Genomic DNA, 21,936 nt, shown 5'->3' on the forward strand with positions numbered 1-21,936 from the left:
GGACTACAGGAATCTGCCACAACACCCAGCTATTTTTTTTTTTTTTTTTTTTGAAGAGACAAAGTCTCGTGCTAGCTCAAACTGGTCTCCAACTCATCACCTCAAGTGATTCTCTGGCCTCAACCTTCCAGAGTGCTGGCCTGAGCCACCACACCCAGCCTGGTTCTCTCTATTTTGATCACACTGCTAATCTTTATTTTGTAGACATTTTTTAGTTACCCTTTCAGGAGACTTGAGGAGTTCATATTATTTCAATTGATGGCCATTTGTCAGAGGCAGATAATTCCTTTTATCTCCATCCCCTACCTCTGCCTCTCACTGCCATGGGCACTTACTCTAATGTGTCAAGTGTTTTTCCTCTCATTTGTTATGAGTTTTTTTGGTATGATACATATTTTGTATTATGTGAATTATTATATAAGTGTTGTCCTCATTCAGTTAGTGTTTTTCACCTACCAGTTTATTTTAAAAATCCATCCCTGGTGGTGTTAACATTAGCTTGTTGATTCTAACTGCAGTTGAGTATTCCATGATATGTATTTATCCAATTTTACCTCTCTTATTTTGTGGTGGGTATTCAGACAGTTGCTACCTCCCTGCCATCATATAGAAGGCTCCAGGTCCCCTTGGGACCAGTGTGACAGTTTCTTTGGGAGTATGTGTGCCTAGCACCCGGATGGCTGGGTCATAAACTATGAGTACAGGCAGTCCCTGAGTTACAGACATCTAACTGACATGCAACTCCCAGTTATGAATGGAGCTATTATAGCTAATAGGTAAATGTACCTGTTCCAACTTACATGCAAATTCAATATAAGAACAGACCTACAGAACCTATCTCATTCATAACCCCAGCGACTGCCTGTACTCTTCAGCTGCATATGCTGCGCTGTGCTGATACTCTCAAGAACAGCTGCGTCTGTCTTTATATGCTCACCCACCAGCGCTTGGCTTGGCGTGGCCCAGCTTTCTAGTGCCTGCCAGGCCTCCAGGTATAAATTATCTCATTTTCAGTTTGTATTTCTCTGAGTGCTTATGAACTTGATTATCTCTTCCACCTGCTTGTTATGTTGGGGGGGTGTAAATTTCTGTAAACTTCTCCAGGGCCTTTTTGCCCAGTTTTTGTTGGGGTTCCCATCCTTCTTATGTTGATTTGAGGGACATCTTTGTTTTCTGGATATTTGTCTCTTATTAGGGCTTTTAAAAAATTTTATTGTCTACTCAGCCTATAAACTTTATCTATTAAACAAGAATGCTTAAGTGTGCTATCGGAATCATCTTTTTTTTTTTTTTTTCCTGGCTATATGGCTTGTAGGTTTTGTTCAAGTCCTTCTCTATCCCTAGTTCTCAAAGGTGTTCCTCGACATTTTCTTTTCTTTTTTTTTTTTTAACTTTATAGTTTTACTTTGCACAGTTGGGCTTTCATTCAGCAAGAAGCTACATTGCATCTCTACCCTGATCAAAGGTCTGCAAGTGGCTCCATTGCTGCCCGGCAGCCAGATGCTCACACAGCCCCTGGATCTGCCTCGCACTCCTCCCCTGTTCACTCCACCCCACTGGGATGTGCTCACGCCGCCTCTCATTCCCCTTTTGTCCTCCCAGTACACTGAATTTGACGGTTTCTAGAAACATTCTCTAACAGAAAAATGAGCATTGTGACATGATTCAAAAGATATTTTCCCTCTTAAATCATTTAAAAAGCTGTAAAGTATTGCTTTTGTTAATTTTTTTTTCTTTTTTTTTTTTTTTTATTGTTGGGGATTCATTGAGGGTACAATAAGCCAGGTTACACTGATTGCATTTGTTAGGTAAAGTCCCTCTTACAATCATGTCTTGCCCCCATAAAGTGTGACACACACCAAGGCCCCATCCCCTTCCCTCCGTCCCTCTTTCTGCTTTTCCTCCCCCCCCCATAACCTTAATTGTCATTAATTGTCCTCATATCAAAATTGAGTACATAGGATTCATGCTTCTCCATTCTTGTGATGCTTTACTAAGAATAATGTCTTCCACTTCCATCCAGGTTAATACGAAGGATGTAAAGTCTCCATTTTTTTTTAATGGCTGAATAGTATTCCATGGTATACATATACCACAGCTTGTTAATCCATTCCTGGGTTGGTGGGCATTTAGGCTGTTTCCACATTTTGGCGATTGTAAATTGAGCTGCAATAAACAGTCTAGTACAAGTGTCCTTATGATAAAAGGATTTTTTTCCTTCTGGGTAGATGCCCAGTAATGGGATTGCAGGATCAAATGGGGGGTCTAGCTTGAGTGCTTTGAGGTTTCTCCATACTTCCTTCCAGAAGGTTGTACTAGTTTGCAGTCCCACCAGCAGTGTAAAAGTGTTCCCTTTTCTCCACATCCACACCAGCATCTGCAGTTTTGAGATTTTGTGATGTGGGCCATTCTCACTGGGGTTAGATGGTATCTCAGGGTTGTTTTGATGTGCATTTCTCTAATATATACAGATGATGAACATTTTTTCATATGTTTGTTAGCCATTCGTCTGTCATCTTTAGAGAAAGTTCTATTCATGTCTCTTGCCCATTGATATAAGGGATTGTTGGCTTTTTTCATGTGGATTAATTTGAGTTCTCTATAGATCCTAGTTATCAAGCTTTTGTCTGATTGAAAGTATGCAAATATCCTTTCCCATTGTGTAGGTTGTCTCTTTGCTTTGGTTGTTGTCTCTGGCTGTACAGAAGCTTTTCAGTTTAATGAAGTCCCATTTGTTTATTTTTGTTGTTATTGCAATTGCCATGGCAGTCTTCTTCATGAAGTCTTTCCCCAGGCCAATATCTTCCAGTGTTTTTCTTATGCTTTCTTTGAGGATTTTTATTGTTTCATGCCTTAAATTTAAGTCCTTTATCCATCTTGAATCAATTTTTGTGAGTGGGGAAAGGTGTGGGTCCAGTTTCAGTCTTTTACATGTAGACATCCAGTTCTCCCAACACCATTTATTGATTAGGGAGTCTTTCCCCCAAGGTATGTTCTTGTTTGGTTTATCGAAGATTAGGTGGTTGTAAGATGTTAGTTTCATTTCTTGGTTTTTCTATTCGATTCCAAGTGTCTATGTCTCTATTTTTGTGCCAGAACCATGCTGTCTTGACCACTATGGCTTTGTAGTACAGACTAAAATCTGGTATGCTGATGCCCGTAGCTTTATTTTTATTACTAAGAACTGCCTTGGAGATACTTACCTCTATTCAAATTATAAAAGTAGTATATTACCATTGTTTCAGAACTGAACCAATACAATACAAAAACATGCAAAGTAGGAAAGGAAAACTTCTGACCTCCAACCCTTTTGTACATTTTTTTTTTTCATACAGGCAGGAGTTGGAGGAGGGGATGGTCAAAACTCCCAATGCTCTAGCCTTGTCCCAGACCAAATAAATGAGAATCACTGTGGTAGGCCCTAGGGATTGATATTTTTCAATAATTCTCTAGATCAGTGGTTCTCAACCTGTGGATCGCGAAATACATTGAGGCATTAGAAAGGTTGAGAACCACTGCTCTAGATGATTCTGATATACAGCCAAGGTTAAAAATAACTGGCTCTTGGGGTGGTGCCTGTGGCTCAAAGGAGTAGGGCAGGAGCCCCATATATCGGAGGTGGCAGGTTTAAACCCAGCCCTGGCCAAAAACTGCAAAATAATAATAATGATAATAATAATAAAAAATAACTGGCTCTTGTAAAAATAAAAATGGGTCATACCAAACATTGTTCAGCACCTTGCTTCCTCCCACCCAAGTACTTGCTAAGTGATATTTAAAATCCTACAATTTAAGTGTAATGAAAAATTCCATGTTTTGAAATTGTTATCAAGCGTACATGCCCTGTTACTCAACTTGATTACAGTACAGAGTAATTCTTTTAAAGTGATATAGTATTCTTTTGAATATTTAAGTAATGATGGTAACTTTGGACTTATGTCTTAGTAGTACTATAAAATTCTTCCCTTTTTATATTGAGATTCATGGTTTGTCAAAATTCATAATGATGGCCAGAGCCCTTGTGGGTACTTTGTTTTTAATACCAAAAGTCAGAATATAGTCAAGTACTTAGGAGGCAACAAAGGTTTCTAAAAATTAGAAACCAAAACAATCAGTTTGCTCAAAGTTAAATTGTCTTTTTTGTTGGGAAATCAACTTTGTCCTCAGTTGCTTCCTCTCCACACTGGCCACTCTTTCCTTCCTTCCTTCCTTCCTCCCTCCCTCCCTCCCTCCCTCTTTTTTTTTTTTTTTTTTGACAGAGCCTCACTATGTCACCCTCAGTAGAGTGCTGTGGTATCACAGCTCACAGCAACCTCAGACTCATGGGCTTAACGGATTCTCTTGCCTCAGCCTCCCAAGTAGCTGGGACTACAGGTGCCTGCCACAGTGTCTGGCTATTTTTTTGTTGTAGTTGTCATTGTTGGTTAGCTGGCCTAGGCTGGGCTTGAACCTACCAGCCTTGGTGCATGTGGGTAGCGCCCTACCCACTGCGCTATGAGCACCAAGCCCACTGTTTCTTAAATATCTTGCATCTCCTCAGATTTTAATAAGTGCCAGTAGCTGCCTTCACCTACAGAGACCTGTGGTCTGCCCCTCCACCCACCTTAGCACTGTAGCCCTCCTTCCCTTCAACCACCCTGCCTGGGCTGTTCTCCTGAAGACACTCCTTCCTCATCTGCTAGCAAAAGGTTTCTCAGGCACTGTCTTGCCCAGCAGAATTTGACTATACTCTCGCTGGTAAAATTGCTTTTCTTCCTTGCCTATTAGGATACTATTTTTTCTGTGTCTCCTTATATCTTTCTGATTTTACTTCCTAAGTTCCATTTTTCAGCTGACCAATTTCCTCCTGCTTCTTTTTTTAAATTCTTTTTTTCTCATCAAAGTGCTATATATCTTTACAGTAGAAAACATAGAATAATAAGAAAGATGGACTACCCCATGGTGTTATCACCTAGAGAAAGCATTTTGGTTTTGTTTCTTTATGAAAATGGGATCGTGTTGCATAGGCACAGCCCTTGTACAGAGCCTTTGTTTACTCCCTACATGGTTATACATTTTTTCTTAACTTCTTATTTTTTATGTTGGTACTGTTTCTATTTTATTTTTTAAATTAATAAGCTTATAGTTAAGTAAAATAATACTGGATGGCATATAATAAATTGTAACAGTCCTCTGATCCCTTTGCCTCATTCTTTTTGTCAGAGGTAAACACTTTTTAATTATTTTGTCTATTCTGTTAATTCATCTCCTTATATCTAAGCAATATGGTTCTACTGTTTCTTGAATCATTAATTTTAGACCTTATTTATTATTATTACATAGGTGAGAACTTTCCGATCTTCCCATTTTTCTAATAAGGCTATATCACAAGTTTTTAATTAAATTACTATTTATTGTTTCCATCGTTCTGGCTCTGTACATATCATTCAACAATGAGCCAAATAGTCTTTTGTTTTTAAGTACAACTGTTTTTTTTCTCCAGTGGAAATACCTCATTTTTCTATTTCCTAAATTTCGTTTTGATCTTTGGCCAAATTTTCCTATATTCTCCTTCAGCCCTTTTATATCATTTTCTGTGTGGTCAACCTAACAAACCATCAGTGAGTCCCATTTTTTTCTCTTGACTCTTACTGTTGGCTTTTCTCCTCCCCTTCTCTCACTCTTCCATCTTTCTGTCTTGCGGTTCTTGATTGTACTGCTAACATTTCTTAGTCCTTGGGGGAGAAGGGAAAGGAATCTAGAGGTGCAGAATTCACTTAAAATGAGGCTGACATTTTCAGATGTATCGGGAGGTAGGCAGACTCTTGCCATTCTAAAAGGTGGATCATTTTCTTTATAAAATTTAGGAACTTTAAATGACTCACTGACGAGGAAGGAAAAGCTACTTGCACTTAGCATGTTTCTTATTATGTACTTCAACTAAGATACTCATCCATTACACCACTTTAAGCATTTTGCTCTATTCTCAGCACTCCAAGACAAAACTATATATATTTTCATTATGTACTTTCTGAAAATCATTTCACCTCAGCATTACATTTTTTTTTTTTTTTGTAGAGACAGAGTCTCACTTTATTGCCCTCGGTAGAGTGCCGTGGCCTCACACAGCTCACAGCAACCTCCAACTCCTGGGCCCAGGCGATTCTCCTGCCTCAGCCTCCCGAGTAGCTGGGACTACAGGCGCCCGCCACAACGCCCGGCTATTTTTTGGTTGCAGTTCAGCCGGGGCCGGGTTTGAACCCACCACCCTCGGTATATGGGGCCGGCGCCTTACTGACTGAGCCACAGGCGCTGCCCAGCATTACATTTTTTTAATTGTTGGGGGAAATAGGTTCTATATAAAACAAGGAAGATGTATTAGTAGTAAAAAATGTGACTTTTATACAGCCTTACCTGAAGTTTGGTTGACATATCAATTGTGCCAAAAATATACTGTGAACTAGAAAGTTACTTGCAATGGTATGAATAGATAAGTAAAAGCCTATCTTGTTATTTGAAAGTAGATGAGCAAATTATGAGCTAGATATGTCTGAAGTGATGATTAATACCAGTAGGGGTGATTTGTTTTGGAATGAAATATTTGAACAAGGCAATTACAGTTTGTAGGAACATTTTAAAATGTGGTAGGAGATAAATTATTCAATTTTTTAATTTAGATTTTTTAGTATGAAATTTCCTCGAACAATTCCAAAGACTATTTTAAATACTAAATATTATAGATTAGGTGCATATAATAGTTATTTTAATTTGTAAACCGTTATGATTTATTTTATAACCAAATAGAGATTTTTAGTTTTGCTATTTGCTTGCCCTTAAATTTGGGCAGATATTTTGACATCTTTGAAGCTATGTCCTTTTTTAATGAAGTAAGGATAATTTCTATCTTTAAGATTATTGCAAAACTCAGTGAAATGAAATAAATGGCCATTGCTCTTTTAAAAAAATTTTTTAGTAGTCAGAGGAAACTGTTAAAACAAAGAGGTACTATTTTTTCACAGATCAGACTCAACAAACACTGGAAAGAATGATTGAACTTCACATGGATGAGCAAGTTGGACTCATATTGCCACAACTTTTCTGGAGAGTAAGTTGGCACTGCATGTCAACAGCCCTAAAGAAACCCCAGAAATTTCATTTGGCTCATGCCTTCTAATGTATTGTAAGGAAATGATCACTCAAGTAGACAGACTGCTTTCTGATGAGTTGTTTACAGTATCAAAAACTCTAAATCTAAATGTTAATAGCATCATACAATGGACTTCTACTATAACCAGTGATGATAACTGTATGTTAAAAAAAAAGAAGTATGTCAAATTGTGTATAAAACCAGCACATTGCACCCCATAATTACATTAATGTACACAGCTATGATTCAATGAAAAATAAATAATACAAAAATTAAAAAAGGAGTATGGGTATGTAATTTTTACCTTACTTTATGGTAAATCGCTATCAGTTTAAATCCATGTATTTTTAAAATGACTATAGTGATATGCTACTTTTACTGTTCTGTGTTAGGCTACATTTGCATTTATATAGTTTTGAGTGGCTTTCCTTTTTGCCTTGACTCTTTACCTTAAACTATCCCCCAATTTTTTTTCTACTTCTCTTTGATTGCTTTGCTTCTGCTTGCCCTGTACCAGATATAAGTCACATGGAAAAAGTAAGCTGATTTGGGAGAAGTCATACTCTCTTAATTTTTTTTCTTCCAATTCTTTGATAAACAGTCTGCTAGTTTTTCTGGGAAAAGAGTGGTGGTGAAGAGCCTCGGAGCCCAGGTGAAGATCTGGGCTTAAGTGTAGACTTTGTCACCTGCCTGCTGTGTGACCTTAGGAGAGTTATTTAACTGCTCTGGCCCTGGATTCTCAACTCTGAAGACAGAAAATGTATAAATCACTTTTGCCTTGAAGAGTAAATGATATAATGTTACAATGTGCTCAGCACTGTTTGACTCAAAGTATTGAATAGATAGTTGGTGATGTTGCTATTATGGTATTAACTTCTCAGAGATGAAGGTAGAGGCTGGACATCGTATTTCAAACGCTGTTGTAACTTCTAAAATCCCTATAAACATTTCCTACTCTGTGCACAGTCAGAAGTCCCCCTAAAAAAATAAAAAGTACAGAAGTGTGGGGTTCATCTGTTGTTTCATCTGTATCATGAACTCAGATCTAAGGTATAAGGAGAATGAGGAAAAGAACAAAGGACGGGGCAAAACACCCAAGTCTTACCTGCTGACTGGGCCAGGTGAATTGGAGTGGGGAAACCCTTATCCAGATGGGAAAGGCATTTTTACAGTCCTCCCTACATTCTCAGGATGGACTCTGTACTTCCAGAATTTCTGTTACAAGATACTTTAAAAGTTTTACTATTTTAGCATGTTTTATACTGTTTCCCAGAAAAGTTAACTGTTGTGAACTGTAACTTTGTTTCTTGGGCTTCATTTTTCTTTTCAGCATCCATTTCATGGTAATAATCACTGGGAACCAGTTATATGTTGGCCTTATAGCCATCTTCCCCAGGGTATGATTCTAAATGTCTGGGAAGGCTGCAGTGTTAAAACACGGAGATGGGTCTGTAGGGCAGACGGTCATTGGCTGTTGTAGAACCTTGACTCCTCTCTACTTCACTCTGACGCACGCCTGTTCCAATCGTTCTAATTGTACTGTTGACTCTGTGCCTACAGTGGAGGGATTGTGAGTGTTTTTTTTCCTCCAGGGGTGAGGTATTTTGGGGGATCCTGTCACTTCTGCCTCTGCTTACCAGGCCCAGTTTCTACAGCACAGCTGGTGGTAGAGACCACACAGCCTGTAGCCACCAGAGAGAACAGAGCCCTGGCTCACACCTAGGGATGAAGCCCTTAGGACTATGCATCAGCTCAGTGCTCCTGGATTCAAAACAGTTGTAGACGTGTGCAGGAAGAACAGTAAACCGCCCAGCATGAAAGAGCCTGCTGTAGGGGTACCTTCAGGGGTCTAAAATTGCAATTACTTTAGATTCCTCACAATTTCAGCAGTTTACTACACTGGCCAGGAGAAGGCTTGTGAAACTTTATTTTATTTATTTATTTTTTATTTTATAGACAGAGTCTCACTTTGTCACCCTCAGTAGATGGCATCGGCTCACAGCAACCTCAAACTCTTGGGCTCAAGTGATTCTCTTGCCTCAACCTCCCAAGTAGCTGGAACTACAGGCACCCGCCACAATGCCCAGCTGTTTTTAGAGGAGGGGTCTGGCTCTGCTCAGGCTGGTCTCGAACCTGTGAGGTCAGGCAGTCCACCTGCCTCAGCCTCCCAAGTGCTGGGATTACGGGCGTGAGCCACTGCACCCAGCCCTGAAACTTAATTTTAAATGCAAAAGACTAAATGCACCACTGGCTAATTTTTTTTTAATTAAAAAGTGGACCCCTTTGTAGGTGGGTACATTGCCTGAGAGCGCACATTGGCCAACCAGAGTGGCCAGTGGAGTCCTAACTGCCTGCTCCCTCTCATATTCCCTGTCAATGAAGCACAACCACTGACCCACAAGGTTCTTATCTCGTTCATAAAAGAAGTTAGTTCCTTCTGACCCAGTTGTGTCTCCAGCTATAGAGAAACTATAACACCGCTCAGTTTGGCCAGATAGCATTTAACATGCGTGTCTGCATTTGAGTTAGAATAGCAGAGGTCAGAGTTCTGATAATCCTAGAGGATAATTGGGCCTGTGTCTACTGGCCTGGAGGGACATTTGTATTTGTGTGGGTGGCCAAGCAGAGCACTACTGACCCCTACTACAGTTTGAAAGCTTGGTGGCCTGGTTTAGTGACAGTATGTTGTAAATCTTGCCAGTGTACTTACTCTTCATCCAGTCAGAAATGAGGTCAATTATTCCTGGGAGGTAAACATTGGTAATACTTGGACTAAGTAAAAAAACTGTACCTGCCCAGAGATTTGTCTCAGACTTCTTGAATACAATGAATAAAGTTGGAGCACTTTGAGCACAGACACACGGAGTTGAGACAGGATGCGTGAATGCACAGTCTCACTTCTCCAGACTTGAATTTGCAACTCTGGTTCCATTATCATGTACAACACCGTGTATCAGAAAGCAGGGAGTGGTAATTCCCCAGAAATGTTAGAAAGTTCTAATTAGTGTATTAATGCTAGAGAAAGCAGTCATGGAAGTCATCCTCAATAGTGAGTTGTTGGTACTTTTATGAACAGTATATGAAGCAATTTAGTTTATTTTACATTCACAAGTAATCGGGGCAGGCTAATCTTGCATGTTTGTTTCCTAATTACTCTATTTTTAGCACTCCCATCATTTCTCTTTCTCCTGCAAGAAGGTGGAACGTCCTAACCTCAGTTAGCGCACGTCCCCATCAAGCAGCAGCAAATGTGAAAACCCTAGTCAGTCCACTTGCTTCTGTAGAGAAAGCAATCAGCCTGATAACTGCCGGTAATAACAGCCTTGATGATTATGCCAGCCAAGGCCTATTATTAAACCTGCAGAAATTTTCTTTTTTAACTTAGAAATATGTTTTTGTTCTTTGATAAACATGCATAAAATCAAAAAATAAAGACAAACCATCCTTATTAAAACCTGAGGTCTATAAATAAAAGGCACAAAAGCTGCCCCTTTTACATTTTGTTTCCCTGCGCAACAGAAAATGCACTTCTTATTTAACTTGGCAATGCCATGTAAAAATATAAACTTGCAGGTGGTAATGGTCTCCATTTTTCTTCCACGGAATTCCTTCAAGTCAGAGTCTGTGACTTCCTTCAACCACAGAGTTCCTGACAGCAAGGATGAGATTGAGTCAGTACTCTCACATTACTGGCCCAGGGCCGTGTAGCTGCTGCAGTAGAGTTGGCCACTTTGAGGCTTGAGCTTGGGAAACATTCAGAGAGATGCGGGTGTCTGGGACAGGCATGGACTAGCAGTAGGGTACTCACATTCCAAGCACCTGTGACAGTTATGTCTTTAGGACCGGTATACTTCCTTGGTCAGCAGCTCTCTTCTGCGCAGAATGAAGAGCAGAGGTTAGGGAAGGCCCAGAATGTTGATGCCCACCCTCCCAGACCTGGACACAGATGGGTTTAGATTGAACTTGGCAGGGACAGGAAGCATCTTGGAAATTGCCTGTGGAAGGAAGGGTTCAGTGGAGCAGCTCTGCGAGAGCACCGTATTCCCTTCGGGCAGGCTTCCTATTTTGCTCTACCAGGCTGCGTTGCTCCCTGGGCTTTGGCCTCCTGTGACCTACTTGACTTCTGAGACGTATTAGCAAAAAGACTAACATCACCAATGACAACTTCTCACTTAAGGAAAACAGAACAACAAGGCCCAGCATTTATAGTTGCCTTGCATCTCTGCCTCTTTGTCCTCTCTGGGTATCCACTGACGTCACTTGAAGTGAACCATTTTATTTCTCATTGCTACATGCCAGGTTGGTTTATGTGCTTCTGTTTCTCAGCATTCCACAGATGCCACATTACTCAAAGCTGTGCTTTTGAGCATCCTCACAGATGCCTCCCTCTCTGCCCTGCACGGCCTCCCTGCTTGAAGTTCTCACAGAGCAGCTGCTCACACACCCTGCTGACATCCATCCACAGCACATGCCCAGCCCGTGAGCTTGACTGCGGTGCCAGTGAGCTGGTCGTGCTCCAGGACTGGGGCCACTCCTGTCTTGCCTCCTGCCATTAAGCGTTTTGTTGAAGAGGGCGATTTAAACACACCAGTGAGGGCGATTTAAACACACCAAGTTTCATAGCTCTATGAAAGGGCGTGATTATTATTTCAGTCCCTGGTTTTGTTCATTTTTATACTATCTTTTCTCAGCACATGCACAATATCTATGACAGGTTGCTTAAGGCAGGTTGTGACTTTGCTTTTTCCCACTTATTTTCTAGTCCTTAGCTGCAGGATCATTTGTAATCCCTTGGGTTTCCCCCACATGCCCCTCAGGAGCATGGCTGTTAACATCAGCCAGTGTCTGGACAATATTCATAAAGCCCATTTGATGATGCTTGCAATCTTACTGAAGTTTTCTTAGGGCCATAAGCACTTAGCTAATAAGTAAAATACAGTCAAATCAAAGTCACTTATTTGACTTTGCTTACTGCATTCATGATGAAGAGTGGACCATCTACTTGGATTTTTTTTTTTTTTTTTGAGACAGAGTCTTACTCTGTTGCCCTGGGTAGAGTGGCATGGCATCATAGCTCACAGCAACCTCAAACTCTTGGGCTCAAGCGATCTTCTTGCCTCAGCCTCCCAAGTAGCTGGAACTACAGGAATCTGCCACAATGCCTGGCTAGTTTTTTCTATTCTTAATAGAGATGGGGGTGTCTCACTCTTGCTCAGAGTGGTCTCAAACTCCTCAGATCAGGTGATCCACCCTCCACAGCCTCCCAGAGAGCTAGGATTACAGACATGAGCCACTGCATCCAGCCTATTTACTTGTCTTTAAAAGACTATGATCATGAAATCTTAAGATCTCAGTGAGTACAAAAGAGCAATTGTGTTTTAGGAGCTATTATAACCCAGGCTGGCTGATGAGACAAGCTTAGTAGATACCATGGGAATGTTTCCTGGAAATAAGGTACTGTACACAGCAATGACCTCCAGTTCCATTAGAACCCAGATTTCTCCTTTGCAGCTTATTGTTCATAAGAATTCTGGTTCTGGTTTCTTCTGAGATTGATGTCTTCCTATTCCTTGGGGGAGGCCTAGACCCTTCATTCCCTAGCCAGTGAGTGCTCTGAGCTGGAAACCTGAGTTTGAACTGTCGTCTCACAGGACCCTCTGAGCTTTAAATCGCAAGGACAGAATGTCTCACCTTCAGTTCCCAGACACTTCTCCATCTCCCGAGTGCAGTGTCTTCTCATCACCCCTTCCTTCTCCCCAGTCCCCTTCCATGTGGATCCTTCTAGTTGGACTCCTGCCACCACCTGACTTCTGTCCTACAGCCCAACTAGTCTCCTGTAAGACAAAAGTGTTCCAAGTCTCTGCCACTCTTAGGGAAATGCTCAAGTGCACTTGGCAGGTAAATACAGAAGGTGATTCACAGAGTGCTGTTAACTTGCATGCTCCTGGGAGCTGATGGTGATGAGGAATGTCTATGCTTGATACAACCACTACAGTATGTTAGAGATGGTTTTATAAGAAGAACAGTAGACATTCATAAAAGTAAAGAATAGTAAGCTCTCTTTGTTTTAAAATAGACTTTTGGCATGAGTGCTTGAGACTTTCTGCTCTGTGATCTTCTATTTATATATTTAAGAATGCTAAGAAAAAAAAAGAATGCTGTGGGAATTCTTGCTCAGAAGTGTTAAAGACTTTAGGTCTGTTATATACCTTGCTTAGCTTTGCTAGCCACATCTGTTTTGCATAAATCCAGTTAGAAACCTCCCTTTGTAGGAATTCTTTAGCCTAATTAAAAGTTTGAGCCATAACATGTGGACCACTTTTGGAAGCAGCATTTGTCAGATGATGTAAGCAATATCTAAGTTAATTGTACTTACTGTGCTTCCAGTATTTCATAGATGTATGTCAACTCATGTAGAAGATATGTCAAAAGGACTTTCATAATGCTTTGTCTTTGATTTGATTTATATTTAATTGGTAGCTACTCTAATATTTCAGCAGTACAGATTCTCTTGATTCTCCTTTTGCTTCTAATTTTCTCTCTCATCAAGCTTTCCAGAATATTTTGATAATCTATAAATAAATACTTCAATTTGGTTGACTAAGGGAACTTGCTACTAAAAGTAAATCCCATAGTAATTTCATAGGGCAAAGAATATTTTTGTAAAATGAAATCATGCTCTCGTATAAATTCATATTTATCAAATCACATTTCCTTCCTTCCTTCCCTCCTTCCTTCCTCCTTCTGAATATCACTACAGTCACCTTTGAAGTACTCCTCTCTGGAAGCTGCACACTGACACAAGCACCTAGTCCACTCTTCAAAGCAATCTGAAGCTCTTTTTTCTGGATTGGTCATCAGAACTGCCATCATGTTAGCCTTGTTGTCCTGAATGTCACCAAAATGTCTTCCTTTCAGTATTTCCTTTTATCTTTAGATAAAGAAAAAAGTCATTGGGGGCCAGAGCATGTGAGTAGGGAAGGGTTTTCCAACATAATTATTTGTTTTACTGGATTAAAATCTCTCTTACAGACACTGCTGTGTGAGGTGGTGCATTGTCGTGATGCAAGGGCCGTGAGTTGTTGGCAAAAAGTTCAGGTCATTTTCCTCTAACTTTTTCACACAGGCTTTTCACCACTTCTGAATAGTAAACTTAATAATTATTTGTCCAGTTGGCATAAATTCATAATGAACAATCCCTCTGATGTCAAAAAAGCTAACATTGTTTTGACTCTTGATTTGGGTGGACAGAACTCTTTTGGTCATGGAGAATTGGCTGACTTCCATTGTGCACTTTGATGCTTTGTTTCAGGGTTGTATTAGTACACCTGTGTTTCATCACCAGTGATAACATGGCCCCGACCATTGTCTTGCCTCTCCAGAAGGCCTTGGCAAGCTTCAGCTCACTCTCCTTGGCTTTTGTTCACCAGTGAGCTCCTTTGGGACCATTTTTGCACACATGTTTCTCATGACAGAATTTTCAGTTAAGATTTTTCTGTTTCTCTATTCATGTTTACTTGGTTTCTTAGGCTTCTCACAGTCAGCTGACAATTTTCATGCACAAGTCAATGAATTTTTACTATGTTTTCATCAGTTCTGCTTGTTATTGGCCGCTCTTCTCTCTCTTCATTAGTGCCTGTCCTCTCAGAAAAATGTTTAATTCATTTGTACACTGTCACTTTCTTCATGGCATTATCCCCATAAACTCGAACTAACATGTCCCTGACTTTATTTCCACTTTTGGCAAGTTTAACAAGAAATTTAATGTTTGTTTGCTGTTCTAATTCAAGCTTCAACATTCTCTCAACAGCACACAGAAACATGGTACCACAGTAATGGTTGCCATTCAGCAAGACACTGCCCCATGTTCACGTGGACACATCTGGGAGACACGAACATAACCAATGTTGTGAAATCTTACGCAGTTTGTACAACACTGCCAGCCTAAGCCCACAGTGGCAAGTTCGTGAACTTAATTGTGAGACCTTGTGCATTTGATGCTTTTCTTTAATAATTTGAGAGGTCATGAATGGCGTATTCTAATGACTTTCATATTGTCAACTTTGCATTAGTGTTAGGAAATCTGTACAAGCAGGTTTCTATAAAGTGCATGGCCCAGTGTCTGATACATTGTAGACACTGAGTAAACATTGGAATGAATAAATGAACAAGTGTTTCCTTTCCCTTTATGTATAATTTAGTTACACCTTGAAAACTTGGTTGATCCAGCTTTGACTATCTGGAGTTATCTAGTTTATTGATCTTTACTGTTTCTTGCTTCTTAAGCATGTAGTCTTGAAGGATGATTATCTCACTGGTAACTTAACCCTTCTATTAGCAAGAATAGGAAACAAACACAAAATTAAGCCTTCACTTTCCTCTTACTTGTTAGTCGTACTTAATTATTTACTTGAACAGGTAGTATAAACTTAAAAATTCCTTTGGAAATGATTTGGGTTCATGTATTCAAGCTGGCCTTATGATCTTCTTAATACCTTTTGTTTCAAATAAACAAAACCTTATTACCTAATCTGGAACATAACTGTGTAGCAAATTAGACATTTTTCTGTCCTTCTTACAAATTCACAGAAGTTTCCATTTCTTTGGCATTGCATTCTAACGGACTTTATTATGAGTTCTGAAAATATTGACTGCCTTGAATATCTTTGCCATGCTTCCTTTCCCAGTTATTTCAGTACAGTTTTGGTGTTGTTTTATCTTTCGTTTTTGATGGCTGTCCTGTTGATTATAACAGAGAACAGTTACTGTAGATTGTCAATCTACTTGTTCATATCAAGTCATCACAAAGATGCTTGTTCCATGGGAGAAAATGGACAGAAGAGCTTATCGATGTTTTCAGGTGAAAATTAAGAGAAAGCTCCATTCCTGTTCTTGTTCTGACCAGCATGATTTTATGGACTGTAGCTTTTCAAATAATTCTGTACTGCTCCTACTTACTTTGTGGAGGTCTTATACGAGTGAATTAGGTAACTATTTTGAATGGCTTATGACATGGACAGGAACAGTACTCTGTAAACCATGCAAGTATAACACTGAATTCAGCTATGGCATATTGAATTTTACTATCTGGGAGGAAAACTTATTGGGAGGACAACCTGTTGATGGCTAACAGACATGAAAATCAAAACTGAGCTCAGATCTCCAGATTTTCAGGGGGTAGTCTAGAAATTACCCTCAAAGCATCAAGATTCTATGCACCCCGTTAAGGTAAAGACAACCTTTTAGCAACTCTGGAGCTTAGGAGAAATCAGGAGACTGAGCCCTAGTCAGATGGCCAGGGCTTCAACGAGGCCCAGGTTTTTCCTTCTGCACTGTATTGCCTGCTGACAGCTGTTGGTTTTGGTAATGAACAGAGTCTTTTCTGTACTTTGTAGCTTCTATTCAAGGTGAGACAGACATTATTAGGTGGTGGTGATAAGGATAAGCATTAAGACGAAACGGAAAGCAAGGTGGGTGAGGCAGGGTTTGAGGGTGGCTGGGAAGGGATTGGTCAGTTGAAATGACTCAAGCAGAGTCAGCTAAGGGACAAGGAGCTATGGAGAGAGGATGTGGGGGGCGGGGCTGGATCTGCAAGTGCAGAGGCTCTTAGAAGGGAGTGGGGTGCTACTGGCTCTGGATAACCAAGTGTTGAGAAGGTAGGTCCTGAAATGTGTCTCTTCCCTGGGGAGACTGTGGGGAGGAAGACCTCTCAAACACACACAGTGGTCCTGTTTTGAAACATTAAGTTAAACATTTGGAAAATAATAAGCCTGAAGTTTTTTTTTTTCCAAGCTATACTGTGAAAAGGTTGGTTGCCTAACTTGAGGGAAGTACTTTGAACTAGATGGGAGTAGACTTGAGAATTACATTGCTTTGGTTGCATATTTCAATTAAAAGAACCTGCCCTGAGAACCAGAGGACTGTGAACAAGCAAATGGCGTCCTCACTCCCAGTGTCAAGTTACTTTGCCACGTGGTACTGTTCTTGATGTTATGTGGCTTCCTGGAGGGTTTGGGGAGCCTCAGTGCTGGGTGTGGTTGAAGAGACGAAGAACCCAGGAGGAATAGCTCTGTTTTTATTTATATTTTTATGCATTGGTGTTTTTCCAGTTTATTTAGAAAAGGTTGTTAAGAAAAGGAATTTAGAAAACCTCTCAACTAGATTATCTTCAAGTTTTTTGCATTTCTAATGTTCTTTGAAACTGTTGTTTTCATTAGTCTTTAAGTATATGTTGCTACTGTATAATTTAGCCACAAAAATGTTTAGATATGTGTCAGTGACCTTGGGGCCTTGTGACAGTGCTTCGTGACTAGGGCTTGTATTGGTGCCAGGTTTCTACTGAATTTACATCTCGTTCTCTATTACTTTTGAAATCTGATCGATAGTGTACCATAATTATCGCTTCAAAATTTATACTTATATCTGTTTATTTTTAACCTTGTAGGAAAGTGTTATGAATTGGGATATTCTAGAATTCTGAAGAGACCAGGAAAGGAATGTTAGAACGGAACTCTTTTGCTCATTCCCTTTGACTGGAGTGTTCATGTGAAATTTTGCCGAGAAGTTCCTGTAGATGTAATTTCACCTTGTGCAGTTTTAGGATGGGTGGACCAGCCAACTAGTAGTTAAAATACTTGATTTTTCGCTAGCAAAAATATATCAAAAGTGGATAAGAAAGGAACTGCTAGGTGTTTCCTAAGGTACCGTATTTAGTCGCTGGCCATTCTCGTGGTTGTGCTAACTTCAGAGGACACCTTCTTATGGCTGCCACCAGTTCTGTTTCGCATGAATAGCACTATGGAGTTACAGAAAGAAGGACTTTCCCCTGGTTGGCCATCTAGCCAATGACTCCTTTTTTTTTGCTTTGAAGGCCAAAGCATTTTTACACTGTGCACATTTCTCCTGCTCTATGTATTTTGCAGATACATTGATACGTAAATGATGGTTGTCACATACTGAATCAAGATATACTGATTCGAATCTAGAAAATGAGCTGAGTGTTCTTGATGTTTCTGTGTGACTGAACCCTGTGAAGGGATGATGATGGTGAGGATGCCGTTCATGGGCTGGCTTCTTTGTGATGTAATTTCAGTAGCTGCTCACAGCAACTATTAGTGGAAGATAAGTTGAAAGCCACTTGGATTAGGTAACATGGTAGTGAAGATCAACAGCGGACCATAACACATGAGACTATCCCAGCTAATTCCAGTGTGTTTCATTGGGCACTTAGCAGCTTGATCCCTTGCTTAACTTTTCCCTGTATGAAATACTCTACTTTGTGTGTGGGAGACAAGAGTCTCCCTGTGTCGCCCTCGGTAGAGTGCTGTGGTGTCACAACTCACAGCAACCTCAAACTCTAGGGCTTAAGTGATTCTCTTGCCTCAGCCTCCCAAGTAGCTGGAACTACAGGTGCCCGCCACAACGTCCTATTTTTTTGTTGTAGTTGTCGTCGTTTAGCAGGCCCAGGCTGGGTTTGAACCTGCCAGCCGTGGTGTATGTGGCTTGCCCCCTAACCATTATGCTATGGGCGCCAAGCCAAAAAACTCTACTATCTTGAGGAAATGAATTGCAGATCTTGATGGAGGCTTGGACTTTTGGCTTCTTGGTGAGCTTAGTATTTTTCACTCCTTTTGTTCATCAGATTCCTGAAGTTAACAGTGAAGTCTTTATCAAGTTTGCTTTTTTTTATCTCATAGATATCAAAAGAGCAGAGTATTAAGCAGTCTGATAAGAAAGTCATGTTTGGGGTCTCGGGGTCTGGAGCTTCCTTGAACGTGTGAACTCCTGCATGGCATAAAGCTCTCTACAGCTTCGTTGCTGATTGAACACGGGGTAATGTGAGCTGTTGCTCTCAAACTTTGGGGTCCATCCCCCGTGGAGGACTTCTTTGCCTCTGCTTACTGTGCTCTGCCACGGGTGGCTGCTGGCTTTCCCTTTAACAGCTACCTGCAGTTCTCTCTACACCAGGAACGTGTCTTCCCTTAGACATTCCTTACACGTAGACCTTAGAAATAGAAGGCACTGCATGTCCTAGGCAATTCCTAATTCCCATGGACGATTCTGTCATTGGTTTTGTAATAGTTTATAATTGATACATAGTTAGAAAATTGATATTAAAAGATCCAGCTGCTCTCAGAGCAGTAGTTACTTAAAAAGAGAATTGTGCTATAAGATGATCAGACTGCCTTTTCAGTTTCTCTACCCCAGCAAAGTGCCAGCACACTTCATCTTTACCAGTCATTAAATTAAATGTCTTATTTATCACAATAGCTTTGATGTTCAAAATTATGACTGTTGCTGTAGTTTTTAGGAATCTGAGTGTACATACATAGTGCTGGGCGGACAGATGGTACTTTTGACATAGCCTTCATAATCCTAATAGGCTGATTTGGCATCAAAATTTTATGTTTGTACCATCACCTTCACTGGAGAGAGATTCTAGGGTGGCTGGGGAAAGCCGTCTAACATGTGTTCTCTTTCTTTGCGCTGCCAGAGTTCTAAATATTTATTAATCGTTATTTATTTACACTCTGTAATGCCATACTTTATTGATGAATGTTCCACCTTTCAGAGGGTGTTGGGTAGCTTTTCTTCTGTACCTAAGAGAAATATCTACCTCTCAGTGAATTTCAAGTTATAGTTCATGATCTTAAGATTAAAAAAGCAAGTTCCAGTCCCCACTCCTCTCTAATTTAAATGACACAAAAAGCAGTTAGGGAACTTAACAATATTTTAAACCCAAAGTACTTATTTTTTTGAGACTTAATTATTTCCCATTATTCAGATTCTGATAGGTTATGAATTTGTAATCATTTCAGTTTGTTAGACTGAAGTTATCTTTCCGCTACATATAGAAAATTTTAAGAGATGTAAATATAATTAAATCTTTAAGGTATTTTACCTTACAGTTTTAGAATTACCAAATGCTGCTACTGATCTCTTACTAAATCAGGGGACAGATATCTGCATATTTTTATTGGGCAACAATAATAAAAATATGAAATAATTTAGTATGTATGTTTTTGCTTATTTAATCCAAACAGGTAATATTTCTTTCTTTCTTTTTTTTTTTTTTTTTTGCGACACAGTCTCACTTTGTAGCCCACACTAGAATGTCATGGCATTAGCCTAGCTCACAGCAAACTCAAACTTTTGGGCTCAAACGATCCTCCTGCCTCAGCCTCCTCAGTAGCTGGGACTATAGGAGTAGTCAGGCTAATTTTTCTATTTTTAGTAGAGACAGGGTCTCAATCTTGCTCAGAGTGGTCTCGAACTCCTGAGCTCAAGTAATCCTCCGACTTCAGCCTCCCCGACTGCTAAGGATTACAGCCGTGAGCCACTGGGCCCAGCCAAAGCAGATGGTATTTTAATATTGAGACAGTAAGGCTTTAATAACAACGGCTTTCCAGATTGATTGCTAGACTGATTTGTATGGTCATATTAAAAGTATGCTTTAGTTATACACTAGGTGTGTAGCTGAGGATTTAGAAATACTAGTGTGACCACACTGTGACATAAGTTGTGTTATCTCCTGGTAATGGAATGTAGCTTCCTTGACTTGTGGTTATTTTCCTAAATTCTTCCTTTAAGAAACTCAAGACCCTCACCTAAAAAGAAGCAAGCTAACCAACTAGGATGATTGAAAATGAAATCTGACTCTTTTTGACATTTTTAGTGCCAACTAATGAACAAAGACTTCTTTAAGGAAGCAGGTTGTTCAGTGGTTCTTTGTGTCTGAATGTGACTGATCTAATATATTAAACATTTTTTCATAAGTACAGCAGTGTAGTGCCAGTTTCTATTTTCAACTCCTTGAATAGCAAAACCTGTTCTGTCAGCAGGCATTTTATTAAATGCTTCAGCACATGTGTTAGACACCATAGAAAATACAGACATAGAAGACAGGGATCCTGGTTTCATTAAACTTAAATCTGAATAGATGCAGGTGTATTTTAACGAGCAAATAACAAGTGAGTGAAAATGAGCATTGCTTGTTGTTAAGATTTGAAGTAGAGTGAGACTCTGTCTCAAAAAATAAAAAAAAATTGAAGTAAGTAGATTGGTTGGGTTCCAGAACACGTTGAGGAATGCCTTCTTAGGTATGAGACGCTTGCAAAGTGTGTGTGTGTCGAAGGAAGAAACGGTTTGGTTACATGGGTGGCAGTGAACTTGGTTTTATACTTGATTATGGACTTTGAAATGACAGGAAGAGTAGGTCTGGAGCTCTGGGAAGGGTAGGCCAGGAAGAGCTGGGTCCTCTTGCCCTGCCCAAGCAGCTGGTTGAAGGCATGAGAACAGATCCATATGGAGGGCCAGGTTGAAAGGGAACCACCACCAGCAAGAGCGTTAGTCTTCCAGGACATTCCCTAAGTCCCTTCAGTAGGCACTCTTTATTTGCTGTGCATATTGTATTATGCTGATCAAAAGTGTGCTTTTTAGTTCATTTAAGACGTGCAATTTAATACTTCAAATCAAATAAAACAAATGTTTTAACTTTACCCTTTGGAAGAAGTTCATAAATTGGAGAATTTCCTTTAATTTTGAAAATTTTGACATTTATGTGATGGATTGCATTTGCTTGGTCAATTTGTCACCTGACTATTCTTCTACAAGCAATGATAAATTATATTTATCAGAGACAGATACACTGCCACCAATCAGTCAGACGTTTTCAAAATGGAGCATATTGTTTTGCAACTTTACTTTTGTACAAGCTTTCACACAGAAAACACTTCTTTACCTTTCTTGTGACACTTTGCATGTGAGGTTGGAGCACATACCAACCTACCCTACTGAATGGGTCCATCGGG

The 21,936-nt window shown here is 39.9% G+C and overlaps 1 protein-coding gene across 12 annotated transcripts in view; it reads left to right on the plus strand.

The window, feature by feature from the left end:
- The window catches only part of PKP4 (plakophilin 4), a 259,640-nt gene that overhangs the window by 43,615 nt on the left and 194,089 nt on the right, over window positions 1-21,936 (plus strand). For 2 of the 12 annotated variants that reach the window (XM_053596431.1, XM_053596432.1), the window contains exon 2: window positions 6,999-7,084. The exons of the other annotated variants lie outside the window; for them this stretch is intronic. The gene's annotated coding sequence lies outside the window, so the exon portion shown is untranslated. The remainder of the gene's footprint in view (window positions 1-6,998; window positions 7,085-21,936) is intronic. 12 annotated transcript variants of the gene reach the window in all.

Source organism: Nycticebus coucang, chromosome 7 (assembly GCF_027406575.1).
Source record: "Nycticebus coucang isolate mNycCou1 chromosome 7, mNycCou1.pri, whole genome shotgun sequence".
NCBI lineage: Eukaryota > Metazoa > Chordata > Mammalia > Primates > Lorisidae > Nycticebus > Nycticebus coucang.